Here is a 22171-nt window from a genome sequence, read left to right on the forward strand (position 1 = left end):
GATTTGGAACGGGTGTATTGAAAGTTTAAAAAATACTCAGGTCTGACATTCATTACTGTGAGGTGCATTGTTCACCATTTTCAATTGGACAGATAAGCAAAGCTGGCTCGCATTCAAATTTTCCTATCTTTGGACGCGCATAGCGTTTTCAGGAGTCGGTTGAGGAGTCAAGCAGAAACTAATGGCAATTCCCTGCTGCTATTGCAGGCAGATTCTTTAGAATTCAGAATCTCCAGAGAGGGTGATAAGGGGAGAACCATCGATGCCCATAGAAGTCTGGGGGTCAAAGGCCCTTTTGTGTTAATGATTAGTGATCTTTGATGGGACTCCTACTAGGTCCTCTGCTGTTTCTGACATATATTAAAGACCTGATTGAAAATATGGGTGTATTGTTTGGTAAGGTCAAAGTCTATAAACGATCCACGATTTAAAGTTGTTCAATGTCATTTACCTTTCTATCTATCTATCTATCTATCTATCTATCTATCTATCCACCTATCTATCTATCTATCCACCTATCCATCTACCTATCCGTCCATCCATCCATGCGCAGCGAATGGGAATAAAAGGATCCTTTGTCTGGTTGGCTCCCAGTTAGGAGTGGTGCCGCGCAGGTGTCGATCCTGGGACCGCTTTTTTATGCAGTATATCATTGATTTCGAAAATGGAATAGATGGCATTCTTGCCAAGTTTGCAGATGATGGGAAGACTGGTGGATGGACAGGTAGTGCTGAGGAAAGAGTAGGCTGCAGGAGGACTTAGACAGATTAGGAGAATGAAAAGTTTCAAAGGTACATTTAATGTCAGATAAATGTATACAATATACATCCTGAAATACTTTTTCTTCGCAACCGTCCACGAAAACAGAGAAGTGCCCCAAAGAATAAATGTCGGTTGGAAGTTAAAACCCCAAAGCCCCACAGCTCTCCCCTCCCACGCGTAAGCAGCAGCGAAGCAACGATTTCCCCTCCCCGCCAGCAAAAAATGTATCGGCCCCCCGCACCGAGCATTCTGGCGTGCAGCAAAGACCCAGACTTGCAGAACCCCAACGACTGCTTGTTCTCCCGGTATTCGACATACTACAGGCGCACTCTCTCCCTAATAGAGGAGAAAGAAATGTCTCCGTTTCACAGCGAGAGGGGAGACATAACAAACAACTCGCTGATTTACGATGTTAAAGGCCCGTTGCGTCGCTATTTCCAAGCTCTGTATCCGAAGAACGCTGGTCTCTGAGCACACACCCAGCAGCCAGCTCGCTGATTTCGATCTTCGTTTCCCACGACACACAGGATTCCTGCAGAGACATCGACCTCGGTCCGCCCGTCTCCAGAGCCACGTGATCTCGGACCCCTGAAGTCAAGCGACCCTCTTAGGCTGCATCCTTGGCATATCAAATAACGGCCACACGTGAAACCCCGAGAGCGGGTCCCATTACCACAACGAACTGAAGTCAGTCTGTAACTCCAGGTCAGGGTCTTCAAAAGAATCTTGAAAGGGAAAAATAGAGATATTAAAGATAGAGATGGGGCTGCTCCGCAGATGCAAGCAAAGGAGTCGCCGTTAGGCGTCACTGTCTCCTCCTATGCACCTCTTACTTAAGAGAGTGGCAAATAAAATATAATGTTGGAAAATGCATGGTCATGCACTTTGGTAGTAGAAGTAAATGTGCAGGATAAACGGGGAGAAAATCCAAAATTCTGAGATGCAATGAGGCTTGGGAGTCCTTGTACAGAACATCCTAAAGATTAACTTGCAGGGTGAGTCAGTGATGACAAAGGCAAATCCAATGTTAGCATTCATTCAAGATGTCTAGAACAGAAGAGCAGGGATGTGATGCCGAGGCTTTATAAGGTACTGGTAAGGTCTCACCTTGAGTATTGTGAACAGTTTTGTGCCCCTCATCTTAGAACAAATGTGCTGGCATTGGAGAGGGTCCAGAGGTGGTTCACAGGGATGATTCTGGGAATGAAAGGGTTATCATACAAGGAACGTTTGATATCTCTGGGTCTGTACTCGCTGAAGTTGAGATGGATGGATAGGGGGGTCTCATTGAAACCTTTCGAATATTGAAAGGCCTTTAGAGAGCGGGTGTGGAAAGGATGTTTCTCATGGTTGGGGGATTAAGGACAACGGGGCACAACCTCAGGATAAAGGGGCGTCTGTTTAGATCAGAGATGTGGAGATATTTCATAAGACAGACGGTTGTGAATTTGTGGATTTTTTTTTACCGCAGGCAGTTGTACAGGCCAGACAACCGGACGCAGAATCAAGGGTTATGGGGAGAAGGCTGGAGAGTGGGCTGAGCAGGAGAAAAAAAGATCAGTTATGAATAAATGGCGGAGTAGACACCTTGTGCCAAATATCCTAACCATACACCCAGGTGTTATGGTCTACTCCTCTACCTCCCAACTCACCTGTCACAGGGTCCTGAATTGACCCTATGAACTGTGTTCTTAAAAGGAAAGGGAGGTTTCCAACGCAGAGACTTTGTTATTAAGAGAGAGAGACGAAGAATACTCGGAAGATTGATGTTATGGTTTCTCGGCAGTTTGTTGACATTTCCACAAGGACACTGCCTGCTTGTAAGTTCTTACAGAGGGAGCAGGGCGGAGCAGTTTGATGGACAGCTGGTGTTCAGCTTGCTGAGCTAAACACCAGGTCAGCTGCTGGACCCAGACACACATAGTTTTGGACACTGGATGAGCTACATTGTGCCCACAGAAGGGTGGGTTTTTGGAGGATCGATCAGGAGAATCGATCAGTGGCTCTCGCAGCGTGAAAAGGCTGTGAACGGTGGGGAGTTATTCGTGTGTCTGACCCTCGCCTGGGTTAATAATTCCACCACAGAAGAACGGTCTCCTTTGTTATGGTCACAGTCGGAGACTTCCAAAAGATTTTGGAGGACAACGGGACGATCGACGGCGTCAGCTTACCTGACGACTCAAATCTCTCTCTCCCTCTACCTCTCCCTCTTCATCACTACTCGACTCAATACCACGAACTGAACTAAACTTCACTCATCAATCGTAAGACCGTATCCATTTATCCCTAGGCTTGAAGAAGCTTGGTTTTCATATTTCCACACTTATATATATAATCATTGCTAACCTGTTTGATATATCTGCATTTATCTGTATTGAGTCCTTACTAATAAATAGCATTAGTTTATAGCAGTACCAGACTCCACGGTGTTTGCCATTTCTGATGGTTCTTTAACCCGTCATGGGGTACGTGACACTACCCCGCTAACTCTCTATCTTGATATGTTGGATTCAGGATAGATAGATCCTTAGAAATGGTGACACCCAGAAACTTGAAATTTTTCACCCTTTCCACTTCTGATCCATCGATGAGAAGTGGTATGTTCCACGGTCCTACCCTTTCTGAAGTTCACGATCAATTACTTGGGTTCCGTGCCAGGTAGCTGCTGCGACACCACTAACTGATGTATGCGTTTTCATCACCATCTGAAATTCTGCAAAGAATAGATCTGTTGTCAGCCAATTTATAGATGGCATGTTATGGGTGTCTCGCCACACAGTCATGGGTGTAGAGAACAAAAGACTGGGTTAAACATACATCCCCGAGGTGTGACAGTGTTGATTGTCGGCAAAGTGGAGATTTAAGTTCTGATCCGCAGAGTCTGTGGTCTTCCTTTGAGGAAGTCGTGGATCCAATTGCAGAGGGAGGTATATAGATCAAGGACTTGGAACGTTTTGACCGGAAACGTAGGATTGACTGTGTTAAACGCTGACATGTAGTCAATAAACATCAGCTCGAGGCACTTAGCATTGTCCGGGGTATCCAAGGCCGTGTGAAGAGCCAGTGTGATCACATCCGCTATAGATCTATTGTGGCAATAAGTAGATTGCAGTAGTCCCGGGCTCTTCTTAGGCAGGAGTTGATTCTTGCCATACCCAACATGTCAACGCAATTGTATTGTGGCAATAGGTAGATTGCAGTAGTCCCAGGCTCTTCTTAGGCAGGAGTTGAATCTTGCCATACCGAACATGTCAAAGCACTTCATCACCATAAAAGAGAGTGCTACCGGACAACAGGAATATCAGGAAAGCTTACCATCAGTATATTAATCAGGTCATCGGTGAGAGCTTAAAGAGTGACAACTTTATTAAATCTACAAGGCACGAAGTTTGTGGAATTTCGTCTCTCTCACCGGGGGCCGCATTGTATCTCTTGCTGCAGACAAAGCACAAGCACTTAACCAGCAGTTTTGCTCTCTGTTTACAAAGGAAATTTTGAATGAACTCCCCACTTAACTCCCCCGCAATACCCCAGACTTGGCAGATCTCATTATAACTGTAACAGGCGTTAAGTAGCTTCTCGGTGAATTACAGCCCAAGAAAGCACCAGGACCTGATCAAATACCAGCCATGATTCTGAAGACTTGTGCTTCCAGTCTAGCTCCTGTTTTGCAAAAGATATTCCAGAAGTCTATTGATACTGGGATATTACCGGACGATTGGTTGAAAGCGAGTATCGTCCCAATTTATAAGAAGGGTGAGCGCATAAATCTGGGAAATTACAGACCGGTTTCACTCAATTCCATCCCTTGTAAAACTCTGGAGCCTATTATTCACCGTCACATTATGGACCATCCAGACAGACACAATGTTCTTCCTCACCACCAACATGGGTTCCGACAGGGCAGATCTTGTGACACACAACTTGTAGGGTCGATCAGTGACTTAGCAAAGATCCTTGACAATAGAAGCCAAGAAGACTTGATCATACTCGACTTCAGTAAGGCATCGGACACGGTCCCCCACCAGAGATTGCTAAGTAAGCTTGAACATGTAGGCATTAGCAACAGCCTTCTACATTGGTTAAACATGTTCTTTACCAATAGACAGCAAAGTATGCTTCTCGAGGGGGCAGAGTCCCCTAAATCTCCAGTAACACCTGGAGTGCCCCAAGGGACCGTTTTGGGACTCTTACTTTTTCTCATTTACATCAACGACTTGCCAAGTATAGTCAAGTCCGAAGTCAGACTCTTTGCAGATGACTGCATAGTCTACCGTGAGATAAAAAATGACCAATGTGCTCAGCTGCTGCAAAACGATGTTGATTCATGATGTCAATGGGAGTCTCCATGGCAAATGCCCTTCAACTATGCATGTCAGTCACAAAGTTAAACCAATCAACACGACATTGTCCTTCAACTATGCATGTCAGTCACAAAGTTAAACCAATCAACACGACATTGTCCTTCAACTATGCATGTCAGTCACAAAGTTAAACCAATCAACACGACATTGTCCTTCAACTATGCATGTCAGTCACAAAGTTAAACCAATCAACACGACATTGTCCTTCAACTATGCATGTCAGTCACAAAGTTAAACCAATCAACACGACATTGTCCTTCAACTATGCATGTCAGTCACAAAGTTAAACCAATCAACACGACATACAACATCAGTGGAGAGATTCTTGAAACAGTCACCCACCACCCATATCTTGGTGTTGAAATTAGCAAGAATCTTAACTGGACATGCCACATCAATCAGATTACAGCCAAAGCAAACAAAATGCTTGGTATCCGGTGATGAAACCTCCACCCATGTAGTGAATCCGTCGAGGACATGGTATACAACACACTCGTCCATCCAAAGCTTGTATTGCGCGGCCAGATGGGATCCCCATCAAGCTAACAATAAGAAGTCCATCGAAAAAATCCAAAGCTGCTGGCTTTGTGTTAAACGATTACAGCAGGAAATCCAGTGTCACCAACATGCTGTCTAACCTTCAGTGGGAATCACTTGAAAACCGACGTATTAAACTACGGTTAATTTTCATTTCCAAAGAAGTTCACAACATCACTCCGTCAAACATCCAAATTCGTCCCAGGGTCAGTTCAACTCGACAGCAAACTGGACCTGACACACTGGAAACCTCTTCATTCAATAAGATTTGCTCCCAGTACTCCCTCTACCCAAGATCAACAAGAGAGTGGAATCTTCTGCCGCCAGACCTGTTCAATATTTCTGGCATTAATATTTTGAAAGATAGACTCAATCAAATCAATTTAGGGGATCTAGTCAAAAAAGCTTACTTTACAATTTAACTCCCACAGCGTTCACACTGACTGTGCGTTATATCAGCCGTCCGGCAGTGCTTGCGCAGTGCCAAGCAGAAGCAGAAGAAACAGTCTTTAAAACAGCTCACTCTGCTCTTATTCAGCACTGCTATGATTGTTGACTTTTTGAGGTTGTGGGGATGCCCGTTTGCAGTGCCGAGAGGTTGAAAACGTATGTGAACCAACCCAATTGGTTGGCAACATAACACAAGTTTTCAGAACCCTACTAGGCACTCTTTCGGGGCCTGTCGCCTAGCGAGGCTTCACCCTGTTGAAAGGTGTTTCGACGTCGCCCTCCGAGACAGAAATCACAGGGTCACCGGACACTGCAGTGATCCTCATTGCTATAGTTTTATTCCCCCTTTCAATCCGTGTATAAAAGGCGTTGAGGTTATCTGAGAGTGAAGCATCACTGTCATTCATGATGTTGAGTTTCACTTCACAGGGGCTTTATACTGGAAATACTGGCGTGAATCCCCTGCCAGTAATGTTGTTTAAAAGTTGAGAGCATAGCTTGCATCTGATGAGGAAAGATTAAAAAGATAACTGAGCACCATTTGTAGACCTAGAATGGCATGCAGGTAGAGCGTTGTCAGAGGAGTGGCAGAGTTTGGTGTAAGTACGTTGCTGATTTTGTGGAGCGGACTTGCCGAATGGGCCGAATGACTTATTTCTGCTCCAATGTCTTATGGTGTTATAGACATCGGTTAAAATACATCTCCAAGGTACATAGATTTGAGGGTTAGAGGATTGTGGGGCAGACTCAGACAAAAGAGACTAGATTTAGTTGGCAATTTGCCAGCATCGACGAGTGGGCCTTTGGTGTCTGACTGACTGGGAGCTTAAAATATTGAATTGATCCCATGTAACATCTTAGTGAGCGAATGCATGGGAGTGATTCATGACTCAGAGACTTGGCTGGGGCGAGGAACTCACGAATATCTGCCGATAGTTGCAGGTACATTCCAAGAACTTAGTGGTAAGGGAAATTCCAGAAAGCACCATCTATACTGTGGTTTTCCTTTGAAGGATGTTGTGTAGCTAACTGTTAAAGAGCCCTAATATATAGTATTTAAAATATATTTCTCTCGCGATTACCTTGCTTTATTTACAAGCTAATCTGCACGTGAAATTTGGGATCAAAAGGGATTTGTTTAGCCGTTCAGTTTTGCCAACCGAGTTTCTGCTGTGCCTAGATTTTGAGATAAGCCACTTTTCCAAACGCTTTCACAGATGCATGACCCTGGTAACTCTAGATCAGTGAGTCTAAGCTGTATCGTAGGTAAGATAATGGAAACATTAATGAAGAATGGGATGGAAAAGCAGCTGAGGAGAACAGGCGTGTTAGCAGAAGGCCAGCATGGGTTCAGGAAGGGGAAATCATGTATCACTAATATGCTGGACGTTTATGAAGAAGCAAATAAAATTTATGATGACAATTTAGCGGATGATATCACTTACTTAGACGTTCAGATGGCTTTTGACAAGGTACCCCTCAATAAGTTGGCAATCAAATTACAGGAGATAGGAATTCAGGGTAAGGTGTGCAGACCTGGATCAAAAACAGAAAGCAGTTAATTATGGTAAGAGCGACACACACAAAATGCAGCAGGAATTCCACAGGACAGACAGCATCTAGGGCAAGAAATGGATTCAACGTTTCGGGCCGGCACCCTTCAGCAGGACTGGAGAAAAAAAGAGAGGAAGAGTAATTTAAAAGTTGGGGGAGGGGAGAGAGAAACACGAGGAGAAGAGATACAGGATTGGAGAAGTGGGAATCCGATAGAAGAGAACAGGAGGCCATGGAAGAAAGAAGAGGACGGAGGAGCACCAGAGGGAGGCGATGGGCAGGCAGAGATATAAGGTGAATGGGGCGAAATGGGATAGGGACTGGTGAAGGTGGGGTGGCATTACCGGAAATCGATGTTCATTTCATCAGGTTGGAGACGACCCAGACAGACTATAAGGTGTTGTTCCTTCAACCTGGGTGTGACCTCATCGCGACAGTAAAGGAAGCCATGGATTGACATATCAGAATGGGAATGGGAAGTGGTATTCAAATGTGGTCCACTTCCTCTGGCGGACGGAGCACAGGTGCTTGGTCAAGCAGTTTCCCAACCTACGTTGGATCTCATCAATAAACAAGAGGCTACTCTGGGAGTACCGGACACAGTATATGACCCCAATGGGCTCACCTTGAAGGACTGTTTGGGGCCCTGAATGGCAATGTGGGAGGAGATGTAGGGGCAGGGGTAGCACTTGTTCCACTTGCAAGGGTAAGTGCCAGGAGGGAGATTAGTGAGGAGGGATGACTAGACAAGGGAGTCGCGTAGGGAGATATCCCTGCGAAAAGCACAAAGTGGGGGTGGGGGCAGCAGGACGCGGAGGCTGCTGGTGTGATAGGTGAGGACAAGAGGAACCATATCCCTGGTAGGGTGGCTGGAGGGTACAGTAAGAGCCACGTGCGTTAACTGGAAGAGATGCGGTTGAGAGCCGAGTTGATGGTGGAAGAAGGGAACGCCCATTCTTTGAAAAAGGAGGACATCTCCTTCGTTCAAGAATGAAAAGCCTCATCCCGAGAGCAGATGTGGCGGAGATGGAGGAAGTGAGAAAAGGAGATGGCGTTTTTACAAGTAACACGGTGGGAAGAGATATAGTCTGTGTGAGAATCCGTGTGTTTATAATAGACATCAGTAGATAAACTGTTCCCAGAGATAGATACAGTAAGATCGAGAAAGGGAGGGTGGGGTGGGGGAGGTGCCAGAAGTGGAAGAGGTAAGTTTGAGGGCAGAGTGAAAGTTGGAGGCAAAGTTGATGAAGTCGACCAGCTCAGCATGGATGCAAGAAACAGCACCAATGCAGTTGTCGATATAGCGCAGGGAAAGTGCGGGGCGGACACCAATCTGTTCCACGAAGCTGACAAAAATGCAGGCAAAGCTGGGACCCATGTGAATCCCCATGGCGACCTCTTTTGTTTGAAGGAAGTGGGAGGAGCTAAAGGAGAAATTATTGAGAGTGCGGACAAGTTCCACTAGACGGAGGAGCGTGGTGGTGTAGTGAAACTGGTTAAGTCTGGTGTCCAGAAAGAAACGGAGAACTTTGAGGCCTTCCTGGTGTGGGTTGGAGGTATATAGGGATGGGCAGTGACAGTGAAAATAAGATGATTGAAAAGATCCAGAGTGTGTGAAGTGTCACGGATGTAGTAGAAAGGGACTGAACTACGGCGGATAAGACAGAGCCCGGGTATGCAGATATGAGCTCACTGAGGCAGAAACAAGCTGAAAGAATGGATCTACCAAGAAAGGTGTGATTGTGGATCTTCGGTGGGAAGTAGAAACGGGAGGTTCGGGGTTTCAAAAGGCAGATTTCAGATTAACATCAGGAACCATTTCTATACACAACGAGCTGTGGACACATGGAACAAACTAACTAGGTGTGTAATTGAGAGTAATACCTTAGCGACTTTGAAATTTAAAATCCACAGGTACTTCAATGCACTAGGTGAATTGGCAAGTCTTGTTGGGCCAAATAAACTGCTCTGTCGAATGCTTTCCAATGTTCCTGTGTTCTAAGTGTTGAAAGGAATTTCTGCCTCAGTTATAACACACAAAACCGCTCTACTTCCGAAAGGGCATAAGTAAAATTGAATATAATATTAGAAACATAGAAAAACTACAGCATAATACAAGGTCTTCGGCCCACAATGCTGTGCTGACCATTGAACATGTACTTACTTTAGAAATTACCTAGGGTTAGCAGGAGCCCTCTATTTTCAAAACTCCATGTACCTATCCAGGAGTCCCTTAAAAATACCCTATCAACTCTGCCTCTACTACCGTCACCGGCAGGCCATTCCACGCACTCACCACTCTCTGTGTAAAAAACTTACCCCTGACAGCTCCACTGTATCTACTTCCAAGCACCTTAAAACTATGCTGATTCGTGGTAGCAATTTCAGCCCTGGTCACCTCTCATCTTCCGCAGCTCCAAGGAGAAAAGGCTGAGTTCACTCAAACTATTCTTATAAGGCATGCTCCCCAATCCAGGCAACATCCTTGTAAATCTCCTCTGCACCTTTTCTATAGGTTCCACATCCTCTCTATAGTGAGCCGACCAGAACTGAGCATAGTACTCCATGTGGGGTTTGACAAGGGTCCTAAATAGCTGTAGCATAACCTCTCGTTCTTAAACTCAATCCCACGGTTCATTAAGGCCTATGCAACGTATGCCTTCTTAACCACAGAGTCAACTTGCGCAGCAGCTTTAAATGTCCTATTGACTTGGACCCCAAGATCCTTCTGACCCTGCACACTCTCAAGAGTTTACCATTAATACTATATTTTGCCAAAATGAACCACCTCACACTTATCTGGGTTGAACTCCTTCTGCCACTTCTCAGCCCAGATTTGCATCCTATCAATGTCCTGCTGTAACTTGTGACAGCCCTCCACACTATCCACAACAGCTCCAACCTTTGAGTCATCAGCAAGTTCACTGACCCATCTTTCCATTTCCTCATGCAGGTCACTTATGAAAAAAACACTAAGTGAAGGGATCAGATTGAGGCACACCATTGGTCACTGACCTCCATGCAGAATATGACTGGTCGACAACCACACTTTGCCTTCGGTGGGCAAGCCAGTTTCGGACCCACAAAGCAATCTCCCCTTGGATCCCATGCCTCCTTACTTTGTCAATAAGCCGTGCATGGGGTACTTTATCAAATGTCATGTTGAAATCCATATACACTACATCTACTACTTTGCTTTCATCAACATGTTTAGTCACATCCTCAAAAAATTCAGTCAGGCTCGTAAGGCGCGACCTGCCTTTGACGAAGCCAAGCTGACTATTCCTGATCAGTGTAAGCCTCTCAAAATGTTCAAAAATCCTGCCTCTCAGAATCTTTTCCATCAACTTCCCAACCACTGATGAAAGAGCCACTGGTCATTAATTTCCAAACTTCCTGGGCTATCTCTACTCCCTTCCTTGAATAAGGGAACAATATCCACAACCATCCAATTCTCCAGAACCTCTCGCGTCCTCATTGATAGCACGGACAACATTTTTTTTTTCAAAAGTGTTGCTTCCTCAGAATTGTTTTTTGTTTATGATAGACAGCTTGAAGATGAACACAACTATAATTTCAGACTACTTGTATCACGTAGGAATTTGGAGAAACAATAAATTAACGTTTATTGAATATAATGTGTTTAATTGCAAAATGGTGCTGATGCTTTGCAATAGTTCAATTAAATTAAAAATATTTTGTAATGATTTTCATTTGTGCTCAGTGTCTGAGGCTTCTCGCTTAAGTGTCCAACAATAATTTGCCAGCATTAATGGATTTCAGTTGCCTTGGCATCTTTTCTCCATGACTGTAATGCCCTGGTGAAACCTTTCACCATGCTCGTCACTTACAGCACCAAGATTTGCAGGGAAGAAGTCGAAATGGGAATGCAGAATATGAATCATTAGTGGCAAGTTGCATTTCATGGTTTTATATGCTTGAAGCATGCTTTCAACCAGCTGCATGTAGTTTGGTGCTCTGCAGATGCCGAGAAAAAAATTCCTTGAATGCCTTCAGTGTGATTTTCTCTGGTCCCACTAGAAATTCTTCAAGTTGCCTGTCATTGATGACCTGTTTGATTTGTGGACCAACAGAAATGCTTTCCTTAATCTTGGCATCAGTTATTCTGGGAGGCATCTGTATTAAGTATCAAAATCCTTCATAGAAATTTTTGTGCCTGGTGATAGCAAATTCCATCCTTACAGTCCTGAACCCAATAATTATTACTAAACCCTGTTTTGTCATCCAGCAGCCTCGCCGCCTGAACATGCATGCCTGGACAAGATAAGAAACTTTCCAGCTTACATTGTATGCAATATATTAATAGACTTGAATTATGAATTGAAATAATAAACATGTGATTTTTTAAAATGACGCGTGGTAGGGAAATTTCATGGTGGCTTTCATGATCAGTAGCCCAAAGTTCATACGATACACCTAAAGGTATTCAGGAAGCAAAATCTTTGTTGTCCAGTGTAATGCAAAGATCGTTGCCAGAGGCTCAGCAATCTCTTCTCTTGCCTGCCATAGTAGCCTGGGGTACATCTCATCCGGTCCCAGAAATTTAAACCAGCACATCCTCTTTTTTAATGTCTATATGCTCAAGCTTTTTCAATCTGATGTAAGTCGCCCCTACAATTGCCAAGATCCTTTTCCGTGAGGTTAATACTGGCAGGCTATTTCTACTGAGGCTGGCCGATACTAGAACTAAATGTCATGGGTTATCAGTGAAAGATTAAATATTTAAACAGAACATGAGGGGGAGTTTCTTTCAGAAGAAATTTGTAGGAGTGTGGAACAACCTGCCACTGATTTGGTGGATGTAGGTTCGATTTCAATAACTAAGAAAAGTTTGGGTAGACGCATCAATTTGAGGCGTATGATGTGCCACAGCCCGGGTGCAGGTCGATGGTACGAGACAGATTCGTGGTTTACACGGACTAGATGTGCTCAAGGACCTGTTTCTGTTCTATGCTCTATGAATCGATGAAATGGTAAAGCAAATTGTGAGTGTATCAATCTCATGGATTTTTTGTGTTCATGCCAATATAGAGTTTTGACCAGCGGCCAACTCGGACCGGATGCTTGGAGAGGAGGGGAATTCATTCAGGTTCAGTTCCCCAGGATAAATTGCAAGAGCGGGTCCCGGCGCCTATTAGAGATTTAACCCGAGACCAATCGGCATAGGGGATTGATTAGTAAGAGCAAGTAAAAGGAAAACCATCGTCACAGCGGCTGTCGTCGACGAGTGCTTATGTCTCTCACCTTTTTCAGGTAGCGAGATCCAGCCACGCACATTATATCGACGATAATTTATTTGAGATCCCCCCCCCCCCCCCACCACCACACACACACCACCCTGCGCTGTCAGACGTCGATCATGGATGATGCTTCCCAATTGTCTACATGATTTGCAAGCCTGGAAATTATGTTGTGGAGGGCAGGTTGTTACCTATGATTCAGTACAAGAAACTCCCCCCCCCCAATGTAGCTGATAAATCTGCGGGAGCTGCAGAAACCGATACACTTTGGCACCAGAAGTAAGGCAGGAGTTGCTAGTCTGCGTTGAACTCAGCGTAGGACCACCTTTGGGACTCCAGCTCTGGATTTCATCCTCGGGACTTACTCCCGAAGACTTCCCCATGAGTGGGTATAGCGGTAAGACACTGGTTTGAGATCAGAGGTTTCCTTTTCCGAGATGAGTTGTCAACCACGGCTGATGAACCTCATCTGCCCGGAGCGACTGGTTTTAAGGCACCAGCAATCCGACTTTACCCCTTCTCGTGTTAGTGGAATCAGTTCCGCCGTTCGCTGTAGCTAAACCACATATGGAGGTCAGGAGCTGTCAGAGGTATTTGAGGTTCACGCCATTGGGAGTGCGAGCTCATCTTCACCACCTTCCCCGGCTATGAAAACGTAAGGAACCAACTCAAGTGGCCATCACCTATTGAGATGATACCGAAGGTGCCACACAGCTGTGGTCATCTCTCACCGTCCCTCTACAATCCAAATTGAGATACTTACCCGGGATGCGAATGGCCACAGGGTGATCCGGCTCCTTCTTTTGGTGCCGGATTGAAAGGGAGGGGATTTGCTGAATGCCTGCGAGATGGCTTCTTGTACCAGCGCGTGCTAAAGCCGACTCGGGGAAAGGTTATCTTAGATTACTGTGTGATAACCCAGACCGTATTAGAGAGCTTTACATAAAGGAGCCCTTGGGAGGCAGTGATCATAATATGACTCTATTCATGCTGTAGTTTGAGAGGGAGAGCATCAGTCACTTCTATCAGTTTCGCAATGGAATAAAGTGAATTACAGACACATGAGAGAGGAGCTTGCCCAGGTGGATTGGAGGAGGATACTGGTGGGGTTCACGGCAGAGCAGAAATGGCTGAAGTTTCTGGGAACAGTTCAGAAGGCGCAGTATAGATATGTTCCACATAAAATAAATTTCTCAAATGGCACTTGCGGCTGAAAAAGGAAGTTAAAGACTGCATAAAAGCAAGGAAAGGGCATATAAGGTAGCAAAGGTGAATGGGCAATTGGATGATTGGGAAGCTTTTAGAATCCAACAAAAGTCTCCAAAAAAAAAAACAGCAAAAAGGGGAAAGAGGAAATATGGGGGAAGACTCGCCAATAACATAAAGTAGGATAACAGAAGTTTATTCAGTTACATAAAGAGTGAAACGTTATATAAAGAGTAAAACTTTATTCGGAGGAAGAAGGCTACGAATGGAACGGCTAAGGATTTCCCGAGCGAAGGCATTTTACTATTCGGTGTAATGAGAGGCAAGAATGCGCAGGCGCGTGACGTAAGCCAGTAGAGCGGGGAAAGTTCAAAAAGAAGACAGCCATTTCCAGAGGACAGCGTTCGGAGCGGGCAGTGGAGTGAGCATAGCAGAGCGTCTTTGGCTCAGCGGGCTTAGGTGGTAACGAGGCGAGGTAGGTTTACCTGTGTTAATTGCGGAAAGGAAGAATGTGTGTGAGGCCAGTTTTCTGTACTCGGTGTCAGATGTGGGAGGCCCTGGAGTCTCCCAGCCTCCCGGATGGCCACATCTGCACCCAGTGTGTTGAGCTGCAGCTCCTAACGGAATGCTTCAGGGAACTGGAGTTGCATCTCGATGACCCTGGTCTGGTCAGGGAGAGCGAGGAGATGATAGAAAGAAGTTATAGGCAGGTGGTCACACAGGGGCCACGGGAGACAGACAAGTAGGTAACAGTCAGGAGAGGGAAGGGGAAGAGTTAGGTACTATAGAGTAACCCTCAGGCTGTACCTCTCGAAAATAAGTTCTCCTGTTTGAGTACTGTTGAGGGGGACAGCCTACTTGAGGGAAGCAACAGTGGCTGCGCCTCTGGCACAGAGTCCGGCCCTGTGGTTCAGAGGGTTAGCAAAAAGGGAGAGAGAGGCAGTAGTGATAGTTGACTCTATAGGCCGGGGGTCAGACAGGCGATTCTGTGAGACATGCGATTCAGGATTGAAACTCGCATGGTAGTTTGCCTCCCAGGTGCCATGGTTTGGGATGTTTCAGATCGTGTCTACGATATCCAGCAATGGAAGGGAGAACAGTCAGAAGTCAAGGTTCACATTGGTACCAAAGACATAGGCAGGAAAAGGGAAGAGGTTCTGAAAACAGACTACAGGCAGTTAGGAAGGAAGTTGAGAAGCAGGACCACAAAGGTAATAATCTCAGGATTACTGCCTGTGCCATGTGACAGCGAGTATAGGATTAGAATGAGGTAGAAGATAAATATGTGGCTGAGGGATTGGAGCGGGAGTAGGTATTCAGATTTCTGGATCATTGGGACCTCTTTTGGGGCAGGTGTGACCTGTACAAAAAAGACGGGTTGCACTTGAATCCCAGGGGAAACCCATATCCTGGTGGGGAGGTTTGCTAAGGCTACTGGGGAGAGTTTAATCTAGAATTGCTGGGGGGGGGGGGGGGTGGGAACCGAACTGAAGAGACGGAGGAAGAGGTGGTTGGTTCACAAATAGAGAAAGCTTGGAGACAGTGTGCGAGGGAGGATAGACAGGTGATAGAGAAGGGATGCGTTAAGACGGACGGTTTGAGATGTGTCTGTTTTAATGCAAGGAATATTGTGATCAAAGCAGATGAGTTTAGAGCGTGGATCTGTACTTGGAGCAATGATGTGGTGACCATTACAGAGACTTGGATGACTCAAGGACAGGAATGGTTACTTCAAGTGCCGGTTTTTATATGTTTCAGGAAAAACAGGGAGGGAGGCAAGAGAGGTAGAGGAGTGGCACTGTTGATCAGAGATCGTGTCCACGAAAATGTGGACGAAATGGAAGAATTGTCTACCGAGTCTCTATGGGTGGAGGTTAGGAACAGAAAGGGATCAATAACTTTACTGAGTGTTTTATAGGCCGCCTATTAGTAACAGGGATATCAAGGAGCAGATAGGGAAACAGATCCTGGAAGGGTGTGATAATAACAGAGTTGTCGTAATGGAGATTTTAATTTCCTAAATATCGATTGGCATCTCCCTGGAGCAAAGGGTTTAGATGGGGTGAAGATTTTCTAGGTGTGTTCAGGAATGTTTCGTGACACAATATGTAGATAAGGGAAATGGACCTGGTCAGGTGTCAAGTCTCAGTGGGAGAGCATACTTCTATCTCCTTTACAACAACATTGGCGAGAGCGAGGAACAGACAAGTTAGAAAAGCGTTTAATTGGATTAAGGGGAATTATGAAGCGATCAGGCAGGAAATTGGAAGCCTAAATTGGGAACAGGTGTTAAGGCAGGGTTAAGGAGATCACCAAGACATTCCACAAATATGTGAAGAGCAACAGGATAAGACATGAAAGAATAGGGCTTATCAACTGTGACAGTGCAATGTGTGTATGGAACCGGAGGAAATAACAAAGTTACTTAATGAATACTTTACTTCAGTATTCACTATGGAAATGGATTTTTGGTAATTGTAGTGATGGCTTGCAGCAAACTGAAAAGCTCGAGCATGTAGATATTAAGAAAGAGGATGTGTTGGCGCTTTTGGAAAGCATCAAGAAGGATAAATGGCCGGGACCGGACGAGCTGAACCCCAGGCTACTGTGGGTGGCGAGAGAGGAGATTACTGAGCTTCTGGCGATGATCTTTACATCATCAGTGGGGACGGGAGAGGTTCTGGAGGTTTGGACTGTTGCGGATGTTGTTCCCTTATTTAAGAAAGGGAGTAGAGATAGTCCAGCTAATTATAGACTAGTGAATCTATTAGACTAGTGAGTCTTAGTCTATTACTAAGACTATTACTTAGTCTGTTAATCCGCTGTTCAGCCAAAGTGGCATGCAGAGGTGAGAGCCATTGTCCAGAAATGCCAGGATATCTTGTATGGTCATTTGTCTAGAACAGCCTCCAGTGTGCCCAGTTTGACTCCTATAACAGAACTTGCTTTTCTTGTCAGTTTTTGAGCCTGTTGGCATCACCCGGACTGATGTCACTGCCCCAACACACCACCACATAGAAGATTGAACTGGCGACAACAGACTGGTAGGAAGGAGAGGGCAGCATGCTACCCAGGAAGTAGAGGAAACTCTTGTCTTTCTTGTATACAGTCCTTGTGTTGGTGCTCCACTCAGGTATGCCATCCAGGGACACCGCCACCCCCCCCCCCCCAACACCCACAAATTTGTAGGTCCTCAGCACATTCACGTTCTCGCCGTCAATATTAACAGGAAGCATTGCAGGCTTAGTACTCCTAAAGTACATAACCTTCTTGTTTGTCTCACTGATGTTATGCTGCGGTTAATTCAGCTTGCACATCCTCCTTTAGAACTGAAATGAAGAGGATCATCTTTAGCCAGAGGATGGCGAATAGGCTGAATTTCTTGTCACTTGCAGCTGTGGAGGCCAGGTCACTGAGGTTCATAGATTCTTGATTAGACAGGGCATGAAAGATTATGGGCAGAAATGGAGCAGACTAAATTGACCTGTATAGCCTAAATCTGCTCCTATGTCTTATGGTCTTAATTCGCTAGAATAAATGATACAAAACCCCTAAATTCAATTATCTTTATTCCTTTTCCAAGCTAATTTACAACCTTTCCGACAGACGTTCGGAATGGAACCAGAACGGATGGTCAAGTCCAATGTCTGGAAGAAAGGATAAAGTTTCTCCGAGTATCTAAACTCGCTGAAGGCGTACAGAAAGAGCTTGTCGACTACATTGTGAAATGAAACTGTACCTGCTTCGTAACCGATAAGGACTCCTACCCGTTGGGGAATGGGTTCGGCAGAGAGTTCCAATTAAGATGAATCTTGCCGATGGCCCAGGCACCATTATATGGTTTCAGTATCTAAAGACTCTGCGGCGACTCCCATATCCCGGTGATTGCTCGCCAAGTCCACCTCCCAGTAATGTCTGTCCAATGCATGGTGTCGAGATCTGAGGAGAAATTTGTCACTAAACAATCAACTGTAGAGCTTGGGCCTGTTATATCAGCAATATTCATGGGCCAATGTATATAGGAACCTAGAAAAAAATGAGTTTAGAGTGGTAGGGCCACATGTAGGCAGATGGGACCAGTGTGCTGGTCAACACAGAGACCATGGACATGTTGGGCCAAGGTCCTGTTTCAATCTCGTAGGACTCCTACTCCTACACAAAAATTGTTTGATAAATTAGAGTAAAAATAAGAAAGTCAGATTTTCCTTCATTGGTGCAATTAAACTCTCACCAGATATAGCTTTGAACATAATTGCTTGGTCCAACTTAACAGTCAGGGTACCATCTATTATTAACAATTCATTGTCTTCCAGCATTAAAGTTCAACGATTCAAAGATGCATAGTACATTTATTATCTAAGTATGTGTGCAGTATACAACCCTGAGATTTCTCTTCCCACAGACAGCCACGAAACAAAGAAACAGCATGGAATCCATTCAAAGGAAACATCAAATCCGCAAAAAACTACATCTGCCACGACAGATATACTCACTGGTCACCTTGTTAGGTACACTAGACATGACCGGGAAGCAGTTTCGTCACTCCCATCATCAAGTGTCTAAATAGACAACGAACTCATGAACACTAAGAGAAAATCTGCAGACGCGGGAAATCCAAGCAACACGCAAAAATGCTGGAGGAACTCAGCAGGTCAGGCAGCTTCTATGCAAAAGAGTACAGTCGATGTTTTGAGCCGAGATCCTTCATCAGTACTGAATACGTTTTCCCTTTTTGCACTACTAGTTCAACCTATACCATATAAAGATGAATATCTTATTGTTATTTAGTGTCTATTATTCTGTATTGCTGTGTACTGATGCCGCAAAACAACATTTTCATTGCAGTGATATTAAACCAGAGTCAGATTCTCATTACACTCATACACCTGCTTGTTAATGCAAACAGCTAATCAGCTAATCATGTAACAGCAGCTCCATGCACAAAATCATGCAGACGTGGTCTGGGGGGTGGGGGATTAGTTATTCTTCAGACCGAACAGTGGAATCAGGAAGCAATGATCTAACTGGGTTTGACTGTGAAATGATCTTTGGTGTAAGATGAAGTGATTTCAGTATCTCAGAGTCCACTGATCTGAGATGTTCACGCACAGTAGTCTCTGGAGTTTACAAATAATGCTGCAGAAAAAAAAAGAAGAGATTCTAGTGAGCGGCAGTGTGTGGATGCAAACAGCTTATGAATAAGAGAGGTCAGAGGAGAATGCTGTGAGTGGTACAAGCTGACAAAATGGAGACTGCTCCATTACCGCAGTGGTGTACAGAAGAGCATCTCTGAATATACAACACATCGAAGCTTCAAGCGTGTGTGCTACATTAGCATCAGACAATGAACATACCCTCAGTGGCTACTTGGTACAGTAAAACGCAACTGTGCAGGTTGCTGGCAGTTCACAGATAACTGTGTTAGACCAATGTACTGAGTGTCAAAGCGGTACAATCCAAAACAAAAACTATTGTCTCGTTTCAATGAACTGTTAATTAAAATTAAAGTTGTACCCGCCATTTAGTGGCATATATATTTGCATTAAATTGAAATGTAACGTCTTACCTTCAGATACGTTATACTATCTTGCAGATGGATTCTTTCCTGCTGGTTTGAGAGTTCCAGCTGTATAAATTCGCTTTAACATTTCGAAGATTATTCTCCATCGGATTTAGAATCCTCTGCTCTTCTTCCCCCACTTTTTGAAGTAAAGCTTCTCTTTCTCAAAAGAGAATCTAATGCAAATCCTCTAATGATGTCAGACTAACTGACAGTTCCTGTGAAATAAGTGGTGACGGGTGTTATTAATGCTAATTTAAGATTATGTTAACTTCTGTCTAGTAATGCTTGCGAGGGTATAAAACATAGAAACATTGGTGGGAAGGTGAAGGATTAGGAATCTTTTAAAATCCAGCTAAAGTTAAAAGGAGAGAAAAGATGGAAGATGAAGGTAAGCCCGTCTATAATATAAAAAAGAATACAAAAAGTTTGTAGTAGATATAATAAGAGTCAAAGAAATACGAGAAATAACGTCAGAGAGGTAATAATGCGGGACAGGAAATGGCGGAGGAATTTATTAATCGTTTTGCCTCTTTTAATTTCTAAACGTTGCACAATGCTGTGCTTCCCACTATTCTTCGCCATATTGTGTGCCTTCTCTTTGTCTTTTCTGCAAATCCTGGTTTCCTTTGTCAGGTGCAATTTCTTCATCTACCCCTTTGTATGTTCCTGTTTGCTTTGGATGACAATCTGCCATTGCTCCCACTTTTCTCTCAACTTAACTGTCATTCAGCTATACACATGTACAGTATACAGCTTAACGAAACAGCATTCCTGCAGGGCCAAGGTGTAAACCACAGGCCGTATAGTACACACTTCACACCGCACACATACTAACGATAGCACATGCAGTCACAGGATAATATTAACACAAGTCCGGAGTTGAATGGCCTGATGATTGATGGTGCACGGGTGTTGCCTCGGAGCTACGTTTTTACACGAACAGGAATGCAACAGTACCTTATCTCCCGCTAGGTCAGCCGCAGATGAACGCAATCCAGGTTCTTTTCCAGGGACCGCAGCACCGACGGGAGAGCTGTCCTGCAGGGACTCCCTAAACCAGTTCGCATTCCAACGCGGCCACCGCACCTATGTTCTCTCTTACACTGCCGCCTCTCCTGGACGGCTGCAACAGGCAACGCCGCAGGTCTCGCAGCTGCCCCGTCGTCGGTCTTCCCAATGAACCAGTGGACAGAACTTGCAGTATTTTACATTACCTATGTCCAAAAGGGTCCCGAGCATTAGAACAAATGTTCCAGACACTAGTGTGCATCATTTTTTGAACAGGGTGAAGTCGCTGCGACCAAATTATCTTGTTGGAAACCTGTACTCCAGTGATTGCCGCACTGCCGTCTTCCCTGATATGGTACCCCGTCAATCAGCTCTGGCCAGCTGCTTGTTCAAGCCTTTTACTCGACATTATTAGTTAGTAGTGTTATCACTGGCATCGATTAAAATGTTCTCTTAAGGTGCTCGTCTTTTAATGGAGAATGTCTGTGTGTGACTTTGTTTAGCGCAAGGATGTTGATGCACGAGTGACCACCACACAGTCCTTGAGCGAGTGGGGCGGTGCAGTGCAAGTGGCATGTAATGCAAGACGGCTGACAATCCTTCACTACCACAGCCTTCCTTGGCCTACACTGCCATTGTGTTTGTCATCATCTTCCGCCAGTCCACCACTGTAGTCTTGGTTGGATCGTCTTTTTCTGCAGCCTCCACCTTGAGCTTAGCGCCAAGGATATAAGCTCCAGGGGGCATAGCTCTTGGGATCTCAGGATCTCACAATCTTCTCTACCAGGACAAAACGTAAAAAACGTAGAAGAAATAGAAAACCTACAGCACAATTGACTATTTTTTTTTTATAGACAGTAACTTGCTTCCACTGGTATAAGGAGATTGCTTTGTCTGATCATGCACCTTAGAAATTGCTAGTCTCACATTTAGCCCTCTAATTTTCTAAGCTCCATGTACCTATCCAAAAGTCTGTTAAAAGACCCTGTCGTATCTGCCTCCACCACCATTGCAGGCAGCCCATTGCACACTCACCACTCTCTGAGTAAAAAAAACTTACCCCTAACGTTTCCTCTGTACCAACTCCCCAGCACCTTAAACCTGTGTCCTCGGGGCAATTATTTCAGCCCTGGGAAAAAGCCTCTGACTTTCCACACGATTAATGTCTCTCATAATCTTATACACCTCCATCAGGTCACCTCTCATCCTCCGTCGCTCCAATGAAAAAAAGCCGAGTTTATTCTCATAAGGCATGCTCCCCAATCCAGGCAACATCCTTGTAAATCTCCTCTGCATCCTTTCTATGGCTTCCACATCCTTCCTGTAGTGAGGCGACCAGAACTGAGCACAAGTGGGTTCTGACAAGGTCACGATCCTCGGCAAAGTCAGCTTTATTACCGCTACACCAGGTTTTAGCTTCTCTCGCCGGAGTGTAGGACCCTCCCTGGAGTGTGGGACTCTGTGGA

Source organism: Hypanus sabinus, chromosome 5 (genome assembly GCF_030144855.1).
Source record: "Hypanus sabinus isolate sHypSab1 chromosome 5, sHypSab1.hap1, whole genome shotgun sequence".
In the NCBI taxonomy this organism is placed as follows: Eukaryota; Metazoa; Chordata; class Chondrichthyes; order Myliobatiformes; family Dasyatidae; genus Hypanus; species Hypanus sabinus.